We start from the raw sequence: 24192 nt of genomic DNA, 5'->3' as shown, positions 1-24192 counted from the left end.
AATTGTCAATTAGTAGACATGGTTTCCACAAGAAAGCAAAATGGATTTACAAGTACCTGACATATATATATATTCCCTACTATATGCCAAGAACTGTGTTATTTGTTATAACTGAAGTATATTTCTTTAAAAGCTACAGCTTAATTCTTTGGGAAGAAATACTTTTAAAATATATAACATAGTTATATTTCTTCTTAAATAAAAGTTATTGGACATAATTTAACTTTCAGGTTAATCAGGTTCATCAAATTAAATACCAGCAATTACACTACCCTGTACGATACTGTGTTTCTTTTAGAACCAATTCTTGTATTTCAGCTTCTCTGGCTCAATAATAATGCTGTGGTTTTCGAGTCTCTCTCTTTGTCTCTCTGTCTCTCTTCCATCACCCTCCCTTCTTTCCAGTGCCTACTTCAACAATGCCACCTCCACACATACTTCTGATTTATTACTTCTAAACTTTTATGACTTGAGAAATCAGTTTAGTTTGAATTCTATACAAAATAAGAATAAATGGCTCTATGGTCCTGAGGGTGTATGTGTCCGTGGGGTGGTGGTGGTGGTGGGGGCAAGTCCTCTGACTGAAGCAATGTTAATTTTTGTGAGAATTTCATTATATGTAATTGGGCTTCATAGAAAGATCTTTTAGTTTCTTCCTGATATTTATCAATATTTCAGATTGTTAGAGTTGCCAAATAATGATTCTTTCGATAAGAGATATATTCCTGGATTTTAAAATATCCTGTATACGTAGATTATATGCTGTGCAGTCATATATGTTCCTCTTATTTACAGTACATGAGTAAGTCTTTAAATTATCTCACACAAACCTTGGAGATTGGGTTAATATAATTGACCTCAAACGTTAAATCTTTATAAAAAGATATGTGACTAGCCGTGTGTGGGTAAAGCAAGAATTTGCCTGTGAGGAGTAAAGGGTCTGGGAAGATCCAAAAGTCTAATCCAGGTGAATTAAGTACAACCTCATGAAAGTGAGACTAAAACTGGAATTCAGTAAGTGAACCCTAATTTTATTATATCTTGTAGTTGAGAGTAGTAATTCTTAATCTGTTTTTGCTTTGGGATTTCTAAGGGATTTGCCATGCTCCCATGAGTAACAATAGTTTTGCTAGACATTCTGTTGGAGAAAAAAAAATACCTTTCCCATATCAGAATACTTTTTGTGGCAAATCACCTGTAGAGGAAGAAAAAATATTTTCCCTTTACCCTTCTAGGTTCTTGGCTGAGACACCCTGTAATAAAAGACATTAACGGGAGAAAAACAAACACCTTTAATACCTATATATATTGGAGAGACCCACAAAAACTGAGTAACTTCTGGAAATGGCCCAAGTCATCACCTTAAACACCATATACAGCTAAAGACAAAGAAGATGAGGGTTGTGGGGGCCAGTTATGGAAGGCTATTAGGAAAAGCACAGTAGACAAGGGTATGGTTGTTATGCAGATTTGAGTGGTTGCCTTTTCCATTCAAAAGTTCCTAGAGATTTAGTCATCTAAATAGTCTGGTACAGAAAGGCAGCCACACTTTCAAGTGGCGATTTCCCTTATAAGCATAAATTTCCCTAACAAGGGTAACTTTTACTGTTTCCAGATATTCTCTTGTGTCTGCAAGCTCTCAAAAATAATCAGCCCCAAATAATCTTTACGCTAAAAAGACATAGTTTGGGGCAGCATATTCTGCTCCCCTCACACCCAACTCAAACTGGTTTAAATAATGACACCTATGTACCTGGAAATTCCAGTGCAGCTTTAGGTAAGGCTTGATCCTGCGGCTCACTCAAGTCCCAAAGGATCCTATTTCTTTTGGTGTTTCTGCTGTCTTCTTTGATTTAATTTGTCATCATAAGACTTGCTTCCCTTATAGTCCCAGGATGGCTGTCCGTAACACCCAGATATACATGCCTCCTTTTTCATTTTCAGCAGAAAAAACAGTGAGCATCTTTGCCCCAACATTCCCAGGAAAACCCCTGAGATTCACTCTAATTACATTGGCTTCACTCACATTCCCACTCTTGAATCAAACTCTGTGGCTAAGGGGAAGGAAAGAGCTTACTGACTTCACATGTAGCTTTCATTTCTAAATGTATGAAATTCAAATACCTGTATAGGCCAGGAAGGGAATATAAATGAAGACAATGGGCCTGATGGGGACTCTAGTATATAGGAGAGTCCATGTCTCATATAAAGGGCTCAGGCCCTACTCAGGTCCATGCAATTGTTGCCATGATCAGAGAAATTAGTGTTGGTAGGTATTTTGATTTTTCAAGAGAAGTTGTAAATCCAGATTTTTATGTGAAGTTCCATGATTTGTTAACATTGATATCTAATTCTAAACATTTTATATACAGGCATAACTCATTTTATTGCAATTTATTGCACTTTACAGTTACTGCATTATTTACAAATTGAAGGTGTGTGACAACATTGCAAGGAGGAAGTCTATCAGTGCTATTTTTCCAACAGCATTTGCTCGCTTCACGTCTATGTATCACATTTTGGTAATTCTCACAATATTTAGAACTTTTTCATCATTATTATATTTTTTTATGATTTGTGTGAGTGATCTTTGATGTAACTATTATAAATGGGCATTTTTAGCAGTCAAGTATTTTTAAATTAAGGTATATATATTGCTTTTGCTATTGCACACTTAATAGACTTCAGTATAGGGTAAACCTTACTCTTATACGCACTGGGAAACCAAAAAAATCATGTGACTCACTTTATTGGAATATTTGCTTTATTGCAGTGAACCGAACCCCCAGTATCTCTGAAGTATGCCTGTATTATACTATAGGCCTCTGAAAAGCATATGTGACTGAATCAAGATTATCAGGATGAAACTTATGGCCTCAAAAACAAAATGCAATGATCTGCTGACGCAAGGATTCTTGTCCATTGGAGGACTGTCTTTGTAATTGTCCATTAATCAATTGGCATTTTGGTTTTCTATTTTAGTCTCTGTGAGCTTGCTCATTAGGAATCCTTCCCTGAGGGATAGATCTTATCTTAGTGTACCAACTAAATCAAATTTCTAAGCTTACAAGCGTGAGAATTAATACCCGAGAAATAATGAAATCAATAAAGTCATTGTTCTCTTTCTGGGATCATGAAAGCAGCCAAGTAGTTCTCCCAGAATCGCCAACAGGTACTTGCATATTTCTACATTTGTAATGTCTTTCCTTAAAAGCAAACAAACAAACAGAAAGCCGCCTAAAAAACCTGTACTATGAAAGATTCCCAACAAGTCTCCTTTTAACAATGTACTGTTTTTGATGTAGTATGTATATGGGAGGAAGTACAATTTTCCCTCTACTCTTCTATGTTCTTGGCTGAAATCTCCCCACCCCCACCCCCAGCAACAAAAAGACAGACGAACAGAAGAAAAATAAATTATGTAGCACATAAGTATGTACGGGAGCCCCACAAAGATATAACTCAAAAAGCTGCCAGGCAATAGAGTCTTATCATCCTGAGCTAAGGAAAGGGATAGGGGTCTGGGGCTTCAAAGCAGGGAAGGCAATTCACAGGAAGGTGAGAAAAGAAAATGTTTGGTAAACAAAGCTTGCCCTGCCAGGCAGATCTCTCAGGTGAAAAAGTGAGCTTCCTGCTACAGGCCCCCTTTCTAATGTAAATGTCCCTTACAAAAGAATCATTTCCACTGTTTACAGAGCTTCTCCTGTGTCTTCAGCTTTTCAAAATAGCTCAGAATAGTCCTTATGCCAAAGGGGCCTATTTTGGATGGCATGTTCTGTCCCCCATCGTATGATTTGATTCACAAAAATTTATTTAACCTCAACTTCTGAAAACGATACCAATTACATAAAGCAATGTATTCCTCTATGTTTAATTCATTTTTCCTAAGTAAAACCTGGAAATGTGTTATGTGGAAATATTTTGGTTGCGAGTGTCAGAAACCCAATATGAACCCAAATAAGCAAAAAAGGAGAATGTAATGGCTTATGTACGTGTGAAGTCGAAGGGAGGTTTCAATGAGCTCCAGACACAGCTACATCTAGGAGTTCCAACTCTCTCTCTCTCCATCCATCACTTCTGCTTGTCTTCATTCTCGTACAGCTCCCCTCTACAGAGGCACAGGCATGGAAGGATGACCCCAGACTTGCATGCAGTGATTTCAGCCAAAGCACCTTGGCTAGTCTGACCTGAATCATGTGATCATCCCTGGACCAATCACTGGGGCAAGAGACATGGGGTATTCTGATTGACCAAATTTGGGTCATGAGAACACTTCTGGGTCATAAGACCACCCCAGTGGCCAGGGCAGGAGTAAAACCAAATGAACTGTGTTTCCCCAGAGGAAAGGAGAGCTCTACTCCTAAGTGAAGGAGGAAAAAGTGCTGAACAGACAAAAACAACACAGCCTTTATCTACTTCTGATAGAAACACTATTCAGCTGATGAATAGGACATTCAAATATTTTCTATATTAAACCCAAATTAAAATACAATGAAAGAGAATCTTCTATGGTAATGTGAAATTCCTTGGCAAGTACAGTGCTACTTTATTATATAAAATACATAGATGGAAGAGACCCAGCAATGATTCAGGCTATCCATCAAGTTATGTATTTTAAAGCCCTTCCTCTGCATTTCTGCTTCTCAGTCTAGTCTAGCTTGAGTCTCAAATTATGCCACTTATGCCACATTTCTTAATCATTCAGTCAGAAAATTGCTGGTTGATTGAACAGCCTTCTAAGCTCATGTGAGTCCACAGTAAAGTGAGCTATTGAGAAACTATAAAAGGACTGGGAGGGGAAATACAGGTGGTATATGTGAAGGCGTATGTAAATCTGAAAAATATATATTTTTAACATCTTTATTGGAGTATAATTGCTTTACAGTGTTGTGTTGGTTGCTGCTGTATAACAAAGTGAATCAGCTATACGTATACATATATCCCCATATCCCCTCCCTCTTGCGTCTCCCTCCCACCCTCCCTATCCCACCCCTCTAGGTGGTCACAAAGCACCCAGCTGATCTCCCCGTGCTATGCGGCTGCTTCCCACTAGCTATCTATTTTACATTTGGTAGTGTATCTAAAGTTACAAACTGCTATGTGGCTATGTCAGACCTTCAGTAAGTGGGCTCTGAAAGTCACTCAATAGGTTTATGTCTCTGAACTGTCAGGGGACAGAAGAGGGTAGTACAGGGCATAGCTTCAATATCCAGGTTTTTTTCAGGTGTCACTGATCAGTTTGAAATTTGGGGACAGCAGTTTAGTGTCACTAATGTGGTGAAGGGGAGCAGAATATGCCACCCCAAAATATATATTTTTGGCTTGAGGATTATTTTGGGCTACTTATTTTTGAGAGGCTGCAGACACAGGAGAATCTCTGAAAACAGAGTAGAAGTTGCCCTTGCCTGAGGCAAATTTATATTTATAAGGGAGATCTCCATTTGTAAGGGTGTCTCCCTCTCTCTACCAGGAAGGGAAGGATGACTGTAAATTTCTGGAAACTCATATTGGAACAGGAGGGAAGGGGGAAAGGCACAACCTTTAAAAGGAAGACATAGCCATAGTACATGATGAAAACTAGTGAGAACCAACTAGGTCCAAGATGGTGGAAGATTGGACTTCCAGTAGACCTTGAGCCTCGTTACATGCTCATTGTAATACATTAGCATAAGTTAAGTGACACACCCACCAGCGCCATGACAGTTTTGCGGCCAACCATGCAAGGTCAAAAAGTGGGTGGTGGCCCAATTCCTGGAAACTCCCACCCCTTCCCCAAAATAGTTGGAATAATCTTCCCACTCATTAGTCTATGAAATTATCCAGCCCATACAAACTAACCATGCCATATTTCGAGGCCTCTTGCCTCTTGCCTTCCAAGATGGCCTGCACTCTGTCTGTGGAGTGTGTTTGTCTCCACAAATATAAATATAAATCCACTTCTTACCTATCACTTCATTTCCGAATTCTTTCGCGATGAAGAAAGAACCTTAAATTCACCAGCAACAATATCAATGGACAAGGCAATGACTTAAATCTGTATAACAACCTTACCCTTGTTTACTGTGCTTCTCCTGGTCACCTCCCATAACTGGCATCTCCCTCCCCCAACTTCTTTTGTTTTTAGATGGAAATAGTATTTAAGCTGATGGCTTGGCCCAGCTCATCTCAGGGAGTTGGTTTTCCTGAGTATCTCCCATGTATACAGGAGGTATACATGTTATTAGACTTCCATTTGTTTTTCTCTTGTAATCTGTCTTTGATTACTAGGGAGTCTCAATCAAGAACGAAAAGGGTAAATGGAAAATTAGTTTTCCTCCCCCACAGAATCATTAATGTGGTAAACTGAGGTCTATTTATGGTGCTCCTCTTCCCCTCAAAAGCTCAGCACTCAGGGCTTCCCTGGTGGCGCAGTGGTTGAGAGTCCGCCTGCTGATGCAGGGGACACGGGTTCGTGCCCCGGTCTGGGAAGATCCCACATGCTGCGGAGCAGCTGGGCCCGTGAGCCATGGCCGCTGAGCCTGTGCGTCCAGAGCCTGTGCTCCGCAATGGGAGAGGCCACAACAGTGAGAGGCCCGCGTAAAGCAAAAAAAAAAAAAAAAAAAAAAGCTCAGCACTCAGATGCTCAGTGTCTAAAATTCTAATTTTAGAATTTTTGCATTTGATTTAAGCATCTTCCTTTCTCCACAGTGCTCTTTTTTTAATGTTTATTTATTTATTTTATTTATTTATTTGGTTGTGCTGGGTCTTAGTTGTGGCTTTCCGGCTCCTTAGTTGCAGTTCACAGGCTCCTTAGTTGTGGCTCACTGGCTCCTTAGTTGTGGCATGTGAACTCTTAGCTGTGGCATGCATGTGGGATCTAGTTCCCTGACTAAGGATTGAACCGCAGCCCCCTGCATTGGGAGTGCGGAGTCTTAACCACAGCGCCACCAGGGAAGTCCCCCCACAGTGCTCTTTTAAAGTAATTACCATTCCTGCTCCCAGAGGTAACATATTATATGGTCAGACCACTCAAGATGGCTGTTCTCTTGCTCTCTGTACATCCCCTGCTCGACCAGTGCCTGCTTCACCTACACCCTACTCACATGACCGACCTTCCTACATATGTGCCCCCAGACCCAGCTAGTGATTGTCCTAATCCTAGGTCAGAACATTTCCACCTTGTTTCCCAGCAACCTCCACCCCAGGAGTGAAGACTGCTGCTGTGTCCTGCCTGCCTTCCACTGCACATGGTGTTGCTTCAGCTGTGTAAGATCCCCCATCCATTAAACCACGAATGTCTCTATTGCTGACGTTGGGCTCTTTCTTTTTTTTTTTTTTTGCTGTACGCGGGCCTCTCACTGCTGTGGCCTCTCCCGTTGCGGAGCACAGGCTCCGGACACACAGACTCAGCGGCCATGGCTCGCGGGCCCAGCCGCTCCGCGGCATGTGGGATCTTCCGGGATAGGGGCACGAACCCGTGTCCCCTGCATCGGCAGGCGGACTCTAAACCACTGCGCCACCAGGGAAGCCCTGGGCTCTTTCTTTGGTCTTGACGTCAGGCAAGTACAGGGCTTGCAGACCTGTGGGGTGGAGCCCAATACATATTAAGACATTCTATATATGAGTGGTATTTATTTGATCCCTTTCTCCTCTTACAAGAGAGACATTTACTTATATATTCCAAGATGTCTGGGAATCTGGACCTGGGGGTGGCACAAAAAAGCTGCTGAAGACAAATTTTACAACTGGTTGGTTTTGCCAGTCTGGCCCTACTGCCAATCAATTTCTCAGCTCCTCAAAGTGGAGGTCTCCCAAGCTCTAGTGCAGACTCCCCTATAATGCTCTTAAGGTGTTAGGGCCACTAGACCTGTAGGCTTTGCCCTAGTGGAGTGAGAGTCTAGGCTGTAATTTTGGAAGGGGTGTGGAGGTCATGATAGCCACAGTGACCTGGAAGTTAGGTGGGGGAGTCAGTTATGAGAGGTGGCCAGGAAAAGCACAGTAAACAAGGGTAAGTCTTGTTATGCAGATTTCAGTCAGTGCCTTCTCCATTGACAGAATTCTCTTGTGATTTAGAGCCAACTTTCTCTTCCTGGTAGAGAGAGGGAAGCGCCCTTACAAATGGAGGTTTCCCTCATAAATGTAATTTGCCCTCAGGAAAGGGCAAGTTCTACTCTATTTTCAGAGAATCTTCTATCTGCAGCCTCTCAAAAATAATCAGCTCAAAATAATCCTCACGCCAAAGAGGCATATTTTGGGATGGCATATTCTGCTCCCCTTCAGAGGAGTATGTTTGAACAAAGGCACAGATACTAGAGTGATGCTCAAGCCTCTTTTGGGGAGAAGATCAGAGCACATCCCTTAGGGCAGAAGTTGGACACAACATGCAGAGCAGGAATGCTTAAGCTGAGTTATATGGAATGAGAATTTGGTCAATTACATTCTCTTAATGTCTAATTATCCCTTCTTGTTCTTACTTAACAAATTCCTCCTCCTCCTTTTAGTATATGATTCAAACATTTGTAAACTGTTATCACACCCCTGCTTAGTGATCACTTAGCAAAGCCACATTTTAAATTCCTTTCATCTTTTCTTGTAAATCAATCCCTTTCTTCTTTGAATCTTTTTGTTCTCTCATTGCCGGATGCCTTTCTTCTTCTTTTTTTTTTTCCTTTCTACCTCATTCTGGTATTAAAATACTCCAGTTAAATGCAGTGCTTATCTCGCAGGCTGTAGCCTCACAGTTCAGGTCTGGGGCAGATTACCTTCTTTAGCTAAATTCTCTGTTCACTTTTCCTTTCAGCTTTTCTGTATCTACAGAGCTGTTATAGGGATGGTTCCACCTTCTTCAATAATTGCTATAATATAGCCCTGGTTTTCAGACTTTATTGTGCATCAAAATCACCTGCGGGTGTTTCTTAATAACGTAATATGTCGGGTCCCAGTCTCCAGATTAAGTAGTGATTCTTTAGTTACCACCCCCCTTTTTAAACAAGCACCCATAGGTGATTCGGATGCAGGTAATTCAGGGGCTACACCCTGAGAACACAGGCATTTGGGGAGCCAGAAACCATTCTTCGTTGATCATCTAGGCCAGTGTTTCATGAAATCACAAAATGATTTCAGATGGTGCACAGAGTATATAGACGTTAAATAATACTGAGTCATAGAGTGGGGAAGTTTTCCCTTTTAAATTCTTTTTCAGTTTTCACTTTGGTGAAAGTTAGTCTTAAACATTTCTGCTGTGTTCTAAACAAACTTTTTAACAAAGAAAAAGCAGGTCTCAAAGCCACAGACTCAGGAGCCTCTGCCAGGCAACAATATTTATCTAGATTTTAAGAACACTGTTTGTTTTCATTATATTTATTTTTACTCTCACCTTCTATTTATGATAAATGATACTGGTTTCTATTTTATGTAATGATATAAACTCAGCTTTTCAAATCGATAAGTAAAAATAATTGTTAAAAACCTAAAAGTACATGGGCTTCCCTGGTGGCGCAGTGGTTGAGAGTCCGCCTGCCGATGCAGGGAACACGGGTTCGTGCCCCGGTCTGGGAAGATCCCACATGCCGCAGAGCGGCTGGGCCCGAGAGCCATGGCCGCTGAGCCTGCGCGTCCAGAGCCTATGCTCCGCAACGGGAGGGGCCACAACAGTGAGAGGCCCCTAAGTACAATTGAGTAAATTTTAAAGAGCTTATTGGCTTTATTCAATAGTTCATGAATTGGACAACATCCCTTCTAGCAGATAGACAGGAGCTCTGAGGAGCTGTACAAAATGACAGAATTTTATAGGTAGAAGGGAGTGGGAATAAAAAAAGTTAATTGGGCAAAAAGTGGATTGTTTATGGCAAGGTCACTTTCCTTCAGGGGATGGCAGATGTCTATCAGGCAGATGACCTCACTAGCGCTAACGAGGTGATTCCTGATTGACTGGTTTTCTATTCCATTTCTGGGAGAGGCCAAAACCATAATTTAGTCTTGGTGACATGGGGCTTGGCATAAATGACTCCATTTTGGGCCTGTTGTCTTGTTTTTAACACAATTTAAGTTAGTTCAAAGAAAAAGTTGTTAAGAAAATAATAGTAAATGTAGTATGTATATAAAGCATAAATTGTGAAGGAAATTTTTGGAGGTATACTGAAGTAATGAAATTTGTAAAGGTGATTCACAGAAGTCTCAAGTGTGAGAAGTACCTCCTAAGCTGTGTCTATGTAACATCATTAGTTTAGCCATTTTTTTAAACTGAGTCATCTATTGTAGTCATCAATATTTTCAAATGAAGCACCACCCCAAAATATGTCTCTTTGGCCTAAGAATCATCTTGAGAAACTACAGACATAGGAGAAGCTCTGAAAACAAAGTTGTCCTTTTGTAAGGGAAATCTACATTTTTAAATGGAATTAACATTAGAAAGGGGGCTGGTAGCGGGAAGAGAGCTTTTATCAGAGATCATTTTTTTACCTGAGAAATTTATCTACCTGGCAGTGCAACTTTTGTTTACCAAACATTTTCTCTTCTCATCGTCCCATGACTTGCCTCCCCTGCTTTAAAGCCCCAGACCCCTATTCTTTTCCTTGCCTCGGGATGGTATATAAGCCTCTATTGTCTGGCTTCCTTTTGAGCCTTATATCTTTGTGGGGCTCTGGTACTACATAGTATGTACATAATTAAAATTGTTTTTCTCCTGTTAATCTGTCTTTTATTACAGGGGGTCTCAGCAAAGAACCTAGAAGGGTAGAGGGAAAAATATTTATACTCCCTTACACAAGTAAGAAATCAAATGCCAAATTGTTTGCTCTTGATAATATTTATGATTTGCCAAAAATCAGACATGTTGTTTGACCTGTACCATTAATTTTTAATAAACCCAATCTTTTCATGGCATGTGAGTCCACGGTTCTGATATTTGAGTTTCTACTTTTTCTGCATGAGGATTTGTTCCTTTCTTTCCTTTGGCTATAGTTGAGTTACTTTTATTTGCATATAACAGAGTGCTAGATATTATAGTATGAAGAAAAAAAATTAAGATTCATCCTCTAGAAGCTTAAAAGCCAGTTGGAGAGTCAAAAGACAAGCACGTAACAAAAGCTAGCCTTTATTGAGCACTGAGTATACCAAGCTTAAAAGCTTTTCATTCATTGTCTCATTTCGTCCTTACTACAACCTTCTGAGGTAGGTACTAATGACTTATATCTGTGGAGCACTTACTAAGTGCTTTATATGTGTTCTGTAATATATATAATTTTCAAAATGATCCTGTGAGGTCCTGACAGTCAATCGGGCCCATTTTATTGAAGGGGAAACTGAGCCACAGAGAAGTTATGCAATTTGCTCAAGGTCACACTGCCAGTAAGTGATGGAGTAGAGGACTGGGAACCAGGCAGTTTGACTCCAAAGCCTGGACTTTTGCTGCCTTGCTATTATCCCAGTTTTACACATGAGGATACTGAGGCTTAGAAAGAAAAAAGTAACCTGCCCAAGACTATGTGGCTAAGAAGTGATGAAACTGGATTTAGTTTGACTCTAGAGCCCACACTCTTAGCCCTTAAGCTACACTGTCTCATAAAACAATGGGCTACCTATTTAAAAGAACAATGTAAATGTCACATGGCAAGGTGTGGTGATGACAAGTTTGGCGGAAGAATTTGCAGATTTTTTCTTCCTTTTCAGGAAGAAAGTTTTGTTATTTGCATTGTTCCCAATTTCCTTGTTGGAATTGCCTTTATACTTTAACGTTTTTTTTTTGGTAATAAGGGCAACTAGTTCAACACCCAGACCCTCCAGTGCTCTGGGCTACTTGTCTTGCTGCCCTGATGATATGGATGTGCTCGATTTTTTTGTGTTCAATGGAATGTGCTGTTTTATTGATGCAGTTATTGATAAAAGAAAACTTGCCAAGATGCATTCTTTGGCCTTAAATTGGCTTGATGGGTAGACATTACCTTTGGACAATTAACCCTCTTGATAGCAAAAGCCTTTCCAGACCAGCCGTGTTTACAGTATGTTGCTGCTAACGTCTCCACTTTTCTCTAGCTTTTAAGGGTAGCAGCTTTCTGGTTTTATTTTTGCCTGAGAGGTTCCATGTTCAGTTGATATTGTCACTTTCTTCAGTTCATTAATTATGCCACTCTTCTCCAAACAAACAAATAAATAGACAAACCCATCTTAAACACCTAGAAAGAAGTTAGGCTCTGAGAGATGAAGGGCATTTTGACCTGCAGAAATGCTGGGTGTGGTGGTTATGGTGGTGCGTGTGGATATATATATGACAGAGGAAAGTGAAAATACGAAGTGAAAAAACTCTTTCCCTCAAGAGCAGGCAGTGGCACAGCTTGTGCAGTCATGGCCAAGATTAAAGCTTGAGATCTTCCTGGCAAAAAGATGGAGCTGCTGAAACAGCTGGATGACTTGAAGGTGGAGCTGTCTTAGCTGGAAATCACCAAAGTGACAAGCAGTGTGACATCCAAGCTCTCCAAGATCCTAGATGTTTATACATCCATTGTCCGAGTTCTCACTGTTGTTAATAAGACTCAGAAAGAGAACCTCAGGAAATTCTACAAGGGCAAGAAGTACAAGCCTATGGATCTGCAGCCCAAGAAAACACATGCTGCAGGTTCAACAAGCATGAGGAGAAGTTGAATACCAAGAAGCAGCAGCAGAAGAAATAGCTGTACCCACTGCCAAAGTTCGTGGTCAAGGCCTGTGCATCACAGAGTCAATAAAACACAAACAAACTAGAAAAAAAAAGTGAAAATGAAATGGCACGGGACACAAGGACAGAAAAACTGTTGTAGTTGTTTTGGTTGTTACAGTTCTTTTCTTTCTATATGCTATCCAATCTAGAGATTCCCTTGAAGAGAGGCTTCATGTTTCTCTATCAGTGCTATGGGAAGGAAAGTATCCAATAAATTGAACATCAAAGCAAGAGAGTGCTTGTTTTCCATCCTTGAAGAGAAGGATTTAGATCCCTACTCTACTTGGAAAGAAAGTGTGTATTTCCCATTTATGTAATAGCTTATATAAATCTTAATGGAACTTAAAGTACCAGTTGAATACTGGTGACAGTGTTCCTTTAAAAATGTTCTTGTGGAGTCACAAAGGACAGGATAATTAAAACTCCTTGCAGAGTTTTGTTCTTTGACCTCTCATTAGTTTCAGCATTATAAATTGCCACTTGTTAGCAGCCTAATTTGATTATTAGCCCCTCTGAGCTCACATCACACATTCTTTAGAGTGGACTCTGCGTGACTCAGAATGCATGCTGTTGCTGCATACTCGAGATGAAAAATGGCGGAGTAAATTGCCTTGCTTCTGTGTGTTCATGAGTTAGTCATACTAAAGTGGTTAAGCGAAGGGAAAGCAGTCCCTTCCAACATCTATGGCTGTGAGTTTGGTAAAAGAAACTCAATGGGCAGTATGACTAGTTCATTCTGGAAGCAGCTTTGAGGTATCATGGAGGGAGGAGGAGAAAGAGGGAATTTTGGTCCTTACAGTTTTATCATTATAAAAAGATTGGTACGTCATATCACCTTTTGCCACCCTGCATAGAGAAATAAAAACTGACTTACTTCCTCAAGGTATTTCAACAAATGATTGCAGAAACTTAGAGCTGGGGACTACTAGCACACTCATTCTTTGTCTCTCTGGGTCTGTACTCTCATCTCAGCATTTTAACTAATTCCTCAATATTGCTACTAGGAGGCTTAGCAAGTATAATCAGGCTTCTCGCCAAAGCCAATGTCCATAAAACAACCTAACTTCTGTTTCTTTTTAAGCGAGAAAATCATAGAGTTGTGAGGAAGAAGAAAAATATAATAATAAGAATATAGAAGTGAAACACCCTTCCTCCCCATCCTTGCCAAATATAAGTAACTGAAAAATTTAGTCCCACTGGCTCCATTACACACCAGAAGATCATTTGAGGCAAACATAAAATCTTCAACTGTCTTGAGTTTGAGATCATGAAAGAAGATTAACTGAAGTCAGATTTAAAGTTTGAAAAATGTAGGAGAACATATAAACAACAACAACAACAAAATACAGTAGATTCTCTCTTAGTGAACTTCTGCTTAATCATCTTGCAGGATTAATTGACAGTGAGACCCAGGACCGATAAGCATGGTACGCTAAGTGCTTATAGTTAGTAGTGTGGTTAGAAGTAGTGTGACTAGAAGAGTCTAGTTTGCCCAGATACTTCTGCTTCAACAGTTTGAGTTGTGTGCTTACTGAAAATTAGTTGAGTTTGTTCCAAATCTATTTATGTCAGTTGTACATAATAATGCAATTATGTGATTTAATTAAATATTATGTAAACTGATGAAATATGAATGCAAAGTGAGTTGTTGCTTCAATGAAATCTAGGTTGAATGCCTTTGTAAGTCTCAGTAAATGCAGGATGCTAAAAAAATCTGTCAAATTAGGCGTGGGTAAGAAAAAAGTAAAAGATGGGGGAAATTATAATGAAGAAGATTCTACATTCATATTGCTTCACATATTTTGTTTTTTACTTTATTTTATGGATAATTTCAAACATATCTAAAATTAGAGAGTCTAGTATAATTAAACAGGATATTCTCATCACCCAGCTTCAACAATTATCCATACATGTCCAATCTTATTTTAGCTATACCCACCCAATCCTTTGCTACAATTATTTTGAAGCAAATCACAGATATCAGATCACTTCCTCTCATAGGTCTTTTTTAGTTCTCATTCCACTTTAAAGGAATCCAAACTGGAAATTATGGATGTGGCTTGCATAAGTAAGATAGTGCAAAAGTACAAAAGTCAAACCATACTTAAGAAAAAGTCTGGAGGGTAGAAAAAAATTGTGGAATCCATGTACTGGGCCCTAGAAGGAAGAAGCTATCCACTTATCATCCTGTTATCAAAAAAAAAAAAAATTGGAACGTATGGCCAAGGTGTTGGAGTAGGAAGACCCTGAGCACAACTCGTCCCAAGTACCCACCAAAATTACAACTATTTACAGAGCAACTATTTATGAGAAGACTCGCAGAACAGATAAAATGAAAGATAAAAAGAAGGAACCACAGCAAGATGGGTAGGAGGGGCAGAGATGGGGAATAGTCAAGACTCACATCCCAGGAGGAGGCAACCCACAAATGGGAGGTTAGTCACAATTGCAGAGGTTCTCCCCGAGGAGTGAGGGATCTGAGCCACACATCAAGCTTCCAAGCCCAGGGGCCGTGCACTGGGAAGATGAGCCTGCAGAACATGTAGCTTTGAAGACCAGTGAGGCTTATGTATGCAAGAGGTGGAGGGCTATAGCAAACAGAGACTCTGCTCTTAAAGTGCATACACAAAAGCTCACACATTCCAAGACCCAGCACAGAGGCAGTAACTTGAAAGGAGCCTAGTCAGACCCATTTGCTGATCTTGGAGAGCCTCCTGGAGAGGCAGGAGGAAATTAGGACTCTCCTTGAGGACATAGATGCTGGTGGAAGCCATTTTTTTTGGAGCTCATTCTATTACAAGGACACTAGTGCTGGCAAACACCATTTTGGAGTATCTTTTTAGCCTATTAGTGTCCAAGGCCTACTCATCCACCAGCAGGCTGGCACCAGCCCTGGGACCCTCTGGGCTGGGCAGCCAGCCTGGGAATTCCTGGGATGAGAAGCCACCCTGGGACCTGGTTCTGCCCACCAGCAGGCCAGCACCAGCCCCAGGACACCCCAACCCCTGCAGCCAGCCATGCTGGGACCCAGCCCCCCACCAGCAGGTTGGTAGCCATCACATAAAGAAGGGCCTAGCAGCCAGCTGGGCCAGGGGCCAGCCATGCCTACCAGTGCATCCATAGTAGTCAGCCATGCTGCAGCAAAAGGGCCCATGCAGCCCACAAAAGGGAACCAGTAGAGCATATAACTCAGGTGACCAGGGGGTGATATGCTGTTGGGCCCCATAGAATGTCTCCTACATAAGACTATTTCTCCAAAATCAGGAAATGTAACTGACCTACCTAATATTTTAAAATAAACACAGAGAATTAGGCAAAATGAGGAGACAGAGGAATATGTTCCAAAAGAAGGAATAAGACAAAATCCCAGAAGAAGAACTAAGCAAAATGGAGAATAACAATCTATCTGATAAAGAGTTCAAGGTAATGATCATAAAGATGCTCAATGAATTTGGGAGAAGAATGGATGAACACAGTGAGAAGTTTAACAAAGAGTTTGGAAATATAAAGAAGAACCAAGTAAAGCTGAACAATACAATAACTGAAGTAAAAAAGTATACTAGAAGGGAACAAAAGTAGGTTAGATCAGTGGTCCTCAACATTTTTGGCACCAGGGACCAGTTCTGTGGAAGACAGTTTTTCCATGGACATAGGGGTGATGGTTCAGGCGGTAATGCAAGCAATGGGGAGCGATGGGGAGTGGCAGATGAAGCTTCACTTGCTCACCCGCCGCTCAGCTCCTGCTGTGTGGCTGGGTTCCTAACAGGCCGTGGACCAGTACTGGTCTGCGGCCTGGAGGTTGGGACCCCTGAGTTAGATGATACAGAGGAACAGATCAGCAAACTGAAAGAATCAGTAGTGGAAATCATCCAAGCTGAACAGAAAAAAGGATTTTAAAAAGTGAAGACAGTGTAAGAGACCTCTGGGACAACATCAAGTGCACTAACATTCACATTATAGTGATATCAGAAGGCAAGAGAGAGAGGTAGGGGCAGATAACTTATTTGAAGAAATAATAGCTAAAAAATTCCCTAACCTGGGAAAGGAAAGAGACATCCAGTTCAAGGAAACACAGAGTCCCAAACTAGACAAACCCAAAGAGGTTCACGCCAAGACACATAATTAAAATGGCAAAAATTAAAGAGAGAATCTTAAAAGCAGAAAGAGAAAAGCAACTAGTTATGTAGAAGGGAACTCTCAGCTGTCTTTTCAGCAACAATAAATAAGCTACAAGGATATACTGTACAACACAAGGAATATAGCTAATATCTATATTTACTATAAATGGAGTATAACCTTTAAAAATTGTGAATCACTATATTGTACACCTGTAACTCATATAATATTGTACAGCAGCTATACTTCAATTAAAAAATAAAATAAATAAATAGAAAACAAAACAAATGAACAAACGTAACAAAACAGAAACAGAGTCATAGATATGGAGAAGAAATAGGTGTTTGCCAGAAGGGAGGGTGGTAGGAGGATGAGTGAAATAGGTGAAGGAGCTTGAGATACAAACTTCCAATAATAAAATAAATAATTCATGAGGATGTAATATACAGCATAGGGAATATGGTCAATAATACATCAGTAACTTTGTATGGTGACAGATGGTAACTAGACTTTTGCAGTGGTCATTTTGTAACGTATAAAAATATCAAATCACTATGTGGTACACCTGAAACTAATATATTATTGTAATTATACTTTTTTAAAAATTATATTTCAATAAAATATTTTTCATATAAAATATTTGATATACAACATATTTTAATGATTGTTTCAGTCACTTAGCAAATGAGCAGATAATAGACCTGAATGGCTGCTTTAGCTAAATTGTGCCATATGAAAGCAGAGGAAATGAGCTGAGAGAGAGAGAGAGGAGGCAGAAGAGCAGAGATGAGAGAGGCTTTTTGAGAAACTGTGAACAATGGTTTCTGATTTAACAGGTAAATCTCCGGTTCCTAGGTTCCTGACTGGGCTTTGTTGGATGCCTTTGGATTTCCATGAGATTGTTTGTTGCAGTCTTTTATTAAATTCCATTCTATTTAAGCTGCCTGAATACATTCCTGTTCTTTGAAGCCCACAATTGCTGACTGAGAAACAGGATAGCCTCTGATATAGAGGGTGTAAGTTGAGAATCAAAAGGCACAAACAAGAAACTCTTCAGAGTTTAAACCAAATATAGCATTAGGCTAGGTTCTCATGGCAAGCCCCTATGTGTGTGTGTGTATATGTGTGCTGCACTTATGTGTATGTATGTGTGCCTTTAATATCCACTAATACTCATGCTATTTATAGAGCACCCAGGGCCATTTCAGCTTAGAAGACTTAATTCACATATAATCTTATACAGCAAGAAGGAATTATCTAGGGGTAAACTCAGGCCTATGGAACAAGACAAGTTTACATTATTTTCTTCATGTTTTTACTACTATGGTCCTCCATTGTTTAAAAGTTGCTTATGAGCCTGAAAAAGAACATTTTCTATTTTAATTCTATTTCATTCTCCATGAACCCATTCCAGGTTGGTAACAGAAGATAATGCTTGCCCAAACACTCATATTCAACTATTGTATATATATTCAGCACCTACTACATGTCAAGCACTTTTGCATACCGATCTTAACTCTTTCTGTGAACTGTGTTTCATACATGAAAAATCTAAAACTCAGAGAAGTTATCTGGTCCAAAGTTGTATGGCTAGTGAGTGACAGAATGAGGTACTCTTTCTATGGCAAGAAAGGGTGTTTCTTGCTATAGAAAGGCCATTTCTCTTCCAACCTTTAGTGCAGTAGCATTTGAGTATGAAAGCAGAATGGAATACATAGCTTAAAATAAGGCTACAGGTGATGAATACCCGTATTCCATGATGAATAAATAACTAGTAGTGTTACAGATGAAATTCCTTTAATTTAGCACTCTGTTAATACATCATGTGGGGGAATTAAAGGGGAATATTTCTACTGAGCAAAATATGCTTTATTCAAGACAGAAGGGGGATGATCACAGTCCTATGCTCAAATTGTAAGAACATATTGGTCCACATGGCTTCAATTTGGGTTTAAGTCATAGGTAAATTTGAATCACCTCTGATTTGACCTTAGCCTCTTTTGTATTTATCACTATTACCTACAGTATCCACTCTGCTTTCCTCATGAAATGCCCTGAGTGAAAATGTCAGGGAGTATTTTGAATAAGAATTAGGAACTCTCCAGTGGAGGAAAATCTGGAAGGGTATTCAGGAAAGCTGGTTGGAATATTTTGTTAACAGCAAATGTAGATCCAGCACTGGTCAGGTAGTTCTTGGCTTTTCTATGCAACTTCCTAGAGGAAATCACTTCCTTTCCCTGGGTCTAAACAACCTTGTCTAAATGATATCTATAAATCTTTTCTAACTTGATAATTTTGCTTTCCATGAAATACATTTTCCAAAAGCAATAGCTCACTGAAGGAGAATTATCTTATTCTTTTTCCTTTTAGAAAGTCACTTAATTGGAGGGTAATGCATTTCCTAGAAGCTGGTGAATCTAATATTTGGTGGATACCAGCCTAGTTTGTACTGACATCTTATGTGGCTTCCCCTAGACTTGACACAATCTGACATGACTCATCCATACAGCTCATCTGGCCCAGAGGTTAAACGTGTTCATTTGCTTATTATTGGGACCCTACATACACATCTGCCAACACTTCTAGCACTTGGTAAAAAAAAAAAAAATTGCAGAGAGGCTTGGCATTTTACCTTTATGTTCCTTCTTGGCAGGATTGTTGTTTTCCCTTGCAGTTTCATGAGCATTGCAGGGTCTCTACTGAATGACTAAAATGTATTTGTTGTTGGAGTATGGCAGAGAACTATCATTCTCCTTTAAAAAAACCTTTGGGGAGGGCTTCCCTGGTGGCGCAGTGGTTGAGAGTCCGCCTGCCGATACAGGAGACACGGGTTCGTGCCCCGGTCCGGGAAGATCCCACATGCCGCGGAGCGGCTGAGCCCGTGGTCCATGGCCGCTGAGCCTGTGTGTCCAGAGCCTGTGCTCCGCAGCAGGAGAGGCTGCAGCAGTGAGAGGCCCGCGTACTGCAAAAAAAAACAAAAAAAAAAAACAAAAAAACAAAAAACAAAAAAACCCCACAGAAAAACCTTTGGGGAATAGTCTGTTCAATTTCTAAAGCTGCCACTCATTCAAAAATATTAAATACAGAGAACAATTCTTTGTCACAAAATGAAGGCAACTTCTAGAAAAGAAAATTCCATGTAGCTAACTTCTAGTTTCCTTTAGGAAATATAGAGCCAACCTCCTCTTAACTCTACCTTAGTCATCCAGTACAGGGCTTCCCTACAAATCCATTCACTGTAGCTTTGCTAAGTCTAATTTCTCTGTCCTCATAAATCTACATTCAGTGTTAATGACAGAACTGAAGATGAGGTTGTGGCAAGTCAGTCAGACATTTTTTCTCTAACTTTTATATACTAATCGTTCCTTTTCTGAGTCCTGGGAAGTGTCAAACCAATATGATTGATTATCAATGGTATCTCCATTCCCAGGGATAACACTTTTGGTTTCTGTGACTTTCAAATTACGTTTCTAAGCATGAAGCATTTTCCCTCTCTGGCTTTACACGAGCTGTCTTTTCTCACACCAGTTTTTCTTGCATAAACCCTGATGTACCATCCATGCTCTTTCATCTTGTCTAACAGTACATATTCTATTATTTATTACATGACATCAGAAGACTATATATGGTTAAACTGAGCGCTACTCATATTCTGGAAAAAGCGTTCATCTCTCTAACTGGCTGCTGAAGCAGCACTACCAACACAAACGTTCTGACTTCATTCAGGTATTGTCTACTTGCTTTGAACAGTTTTCTTAGACATTTCTTTGCTGTCATTTTTCTTTTTTTCTTACAAGAGAAAACAGCTAATAAATAATCTCTCATTGTGTACTGCTCTGGCCACTGCCTCCCCTCATTTTTTAAGTTGAGAGTTTTGAATCAGGAGCATGTTGGTTTATTTGCCATATATATATATATATATTTTTCAATTGTTACTAAGAGATTGTAACCTACGAATCCTGTATGGGAAGGTGACATTTGGGACATGTGCTATAGGTTACATTTCTGATATTTTGATTCACATGTTTGTTTCAGTTATTGAGAACTTTCATACGTTTTGAAAGGGTCAGAAAGTCATCTGTGACTTCAAAAGTATTCCAGTCTTTTCCAGCTTATATCACATTTTAGACAATAGTAGAAATAGTGGAGGAAATCACAGAGTAAAGGAATACCCTATTTCTGTTATCTATGAGTTTATGGGAAAAAAACCATATTTTTTGTGAAGAGTTTATAAAGCATAGACTATCAAGAACTATCAAGAATATTTAGAGTATATTAGAAACACTATATATTAGAAAATATTAGAAATTTATCTTGAGGAGGCAGGTTGCCCTTCAAACACCTATAATAACACAGCTTATTAGAAAGAACCAAGGCTTTACCTACTTGCTATTGAGTGGTCACTGACCAGTTGTTGGACTGAATTGACCAGTTATTTCCATCTCTACAGTTTCACTGACACCTGGTTCTTCTACTGAGTTAAGATGAACACCTCTGTATGTTATTTCTTACACCGGAGGAGTTACCACATTGTGCCCTGCTCCCAATTTTTTCAATTTTTGCTATAAGCAAAATACAATGTTCATTAATCATTGCAGTGCAAGCAAAGCCTTCAAAGTGACTGAATGGAATCAGTGGAAACAGGCATTGCTGGGACACAAAATTGCACGGAACAAAATGTTTGGAATTTTTGTATTCTTCCCAAGTGAAATGACCTCAGCATTAAAGTACAAACTTGGGCACGAACCAAGCTTCCTCCATACCACATCCCTTGTTGTAACTCAGATATGAAGTCCCTTGACCCCTGATTGCTGCATTATGATGGCAAGCAATTCTCTACCACTCCCTGGTGTGTATGAAACAATTTGCTCACCTCCAGTGCCAGAGTTGATTCATTGGCTTCTACAGACCCTGGATCCCCTTGGAAGGATCAGTTCGGACAACACTACAATAAGAAGTGTAAGAATTAAATGTTCAGCTTAGCCATGTGGGTGGTTCAGGGAGAGGAACTCAGATGTCTACCTTTTCCTTTTCCTTGTGTACTTGTTTGGTGATAGTCTCTGGTCTGAATCCATCATTCTGATCTATCAGATCAGAAGGGTGTGCAAACTCTAAGTATACCCCAGATCTCATAGTGGGTGGGGAAGGTATTAATATATGTGCATGTACTCCAGATTCTTCCCACAGACCATGAAATCATCATTGTGGATGTGGATGTTTCTTTTATAGAGCTTTTTCTCCATGTGTGGCTGCAGTATCCTTTCTAAACCATTCTGACCTCAACTTTCAGTCAAACTGATTAGCTATTGTCTGCCCACTGACAGGAACAGATTTTTCCATGTCTCAGGAGCTCAGTTAATTAGTTCTGCCCAAAGTTACAATGGATGTGGTTCTATAAAGAGCCACAAGCTTCTTGGCTTTAAGACATTTGTCTTTTATTTGAATCATGAACTGTATCTGTTATGTGATCATAACTGTACCTGTTATTGGTTATGTATCACAACAAATATAATTTTAGCAGTGGTCCCAGTTAAGCCTAACTGCCATTCATATACACCTGAGTGCATCTAGTTAGCTGATAGGAATAATCCACAGGGTCCATTTAAATAGGTTTTGTCACTTGGGGAGAAGAGGCCTAGGAGAAGAAAGAGAGGAGGTGTGGAAAGAGTGAGATGAGGAGGAGGTGAGGAAATGGCAGGGAGAGTCTTGAAAGTGGTCACTTGGTTGGCAAAGATGTGATGGAGGAGAAGGGGTGGGGAGGCTGGCCCAGTGTCTGTCCCCTGATCTATTCCCAAAGACTGCTGAGCTTTCTGAATAGAGGCATTGCAGGCACAAGCAGAAAGACCTGTATTTACAAAGGACTTGTGAGGCACGTGATGTGGAATGCCATGGTCAGGCTGCAGGTAGCCATAAGGAGTCAGTAAGGAATAGGACACAGAAGTATTTAACTGTGGTATAGTGAGAATTTAGTAATGGTTAGACCCTTGAGTGCTGATGTGGGCCTTCTCCCAGCTAAAATCATCTAACAGGCAGCAAGTTCATGTTATTTGACTCCTCTAACATTGCAGTTCTCTATTTCTGCATAGGATGCATTCACCACTGATTTTCTTGTGCTTCTGGTGTATAGTCCTTCCAATCCTGTTTGCTGGTTTGGTAAAAACACAGAGTGAAAGTAACTTTGAATGAAGTCTAAGAAGTCATCATTGTCTCCAATCTTTAATGGCCCAGCCATTGTGGTCAGGTGACCAAATATGATGAAAAATGGAGGAAAAGGATATCCTATATAGACATACTGTGGCCTCAGCTCAATGAGCATTTGAAGAAATTATTGCATCTCTTTGACACCTCTACAGTATACAGCTTTGGGAGCAGCAAAAGAATGTGGAATGGACATGGAGGGCACTGTGGCAAGCAGCAACTAGGTCATGATAAGATGCCACCCTCCAGTGGCTGTATGGCAACCCAAATTAATGAGATAAATGAAAGTGTTCAGAAAAGAGAATATGAGAGGACTCTGTAAGTTAACAGGGATACCCCTAAGTATGCCCATAAATAGCTTGATAAGGCTTGGTGTGCAGGACAGGTAGGATACCCATATCTCCTTCATTATCCATTATTTAAATTACTGTTATTTTTGCCCTTCCATCCTTCCTGAAATAATAATCTCTTATATTTATGTAACCTTTGTGGTTTATAAGTGTTTTCACATGCTTTCACTCATTTAATGCCGAGAGCAACCCTGTGACATAGCAAGGTATTATGATCATTACACAGATAAAGAAATCTATGATCTAGAGATTTGATAACATTTTCCCAAAGTACCATCTTTAGAGAGCTGATGAACTAGGCATAGAACTTAAGCCTTCTGTAGTAGGCAGAATGATGCCTCCACCCCACAAAGATGTTCATGTCCTAATCCCTGAAACCTGTGAATAAATTAACGTCCATGTCAAACGAGACTTTGCAGATGTGAAAATGACTAAGTATGTTGATATGGGGAGGTTATTCTGGATTATCCAATCTAACCCTGTGAATTTTTAAACTCAGAGAACCTTTCCCAGCTAAAGTCAGAATGAGACATGATAGGGACTTCCCTAGTGGTGCAGTGGTTAAGAATCTGCCTGTCAATGCAGGGGACACAGGCCCGAGCCCTGGTCAGGGGAGATCCCACATGCTGTGGAGCAACTAAGCCCAGGCACCACAACTACAGAGGCTGCACCCTAAAGTCCACAAGCCACAACTACTGAAGCCCACATGCCACAACTACTGAAGCCCGTGCGCCTCGAGCCCATGCTCTGCAACAAGAGAAGCCACCACAATGAGAAGCCTACACATCACAACGAAGAGTAACCTTTGCTCGCCGCAACTAGAGGAAGCCCGTGCGCAGCAACGAAGACCTAATG

The 24192-nt window shown here is 40.2% G+C and overlaps 1 pseudogene across 1 annotated transcript; it reads left to right on the top strand.

Annotated features, from left to right (window-relative positions):
- Positions 1 to 12321: 12321 nt before the first annotated feature.
- Positions 12322 to 12701, top strand: LOC308609342 (large ribosomal subunit protein uL29-like; annotated as a pseudogene). Its single transcript has one exon. The product of its transcript is annotated as a large ribosomal subunit protein uL29-like (transcript).
- Positions 12702 to 24192: the final 11491 nt, after the last annotated feature.

Source organism: Mesoplodon bidens (assembly GCF_964165515.1).
Source record: "Mesoplodon bidens genome assembly, chromosome: X".
NCBI classification, from domain to species: Eukaryota; Metazoa; Chordata; class Mammalia; order Artiodactyla; family Ziphiidae; genus Mesoplodon; species Mesoplodon bidens.
The sequence above is the reverse complement of the archived record's forward strand: the minus strand, read 5'-3'. Positions and strand labels throughout refer to the sequence as shown.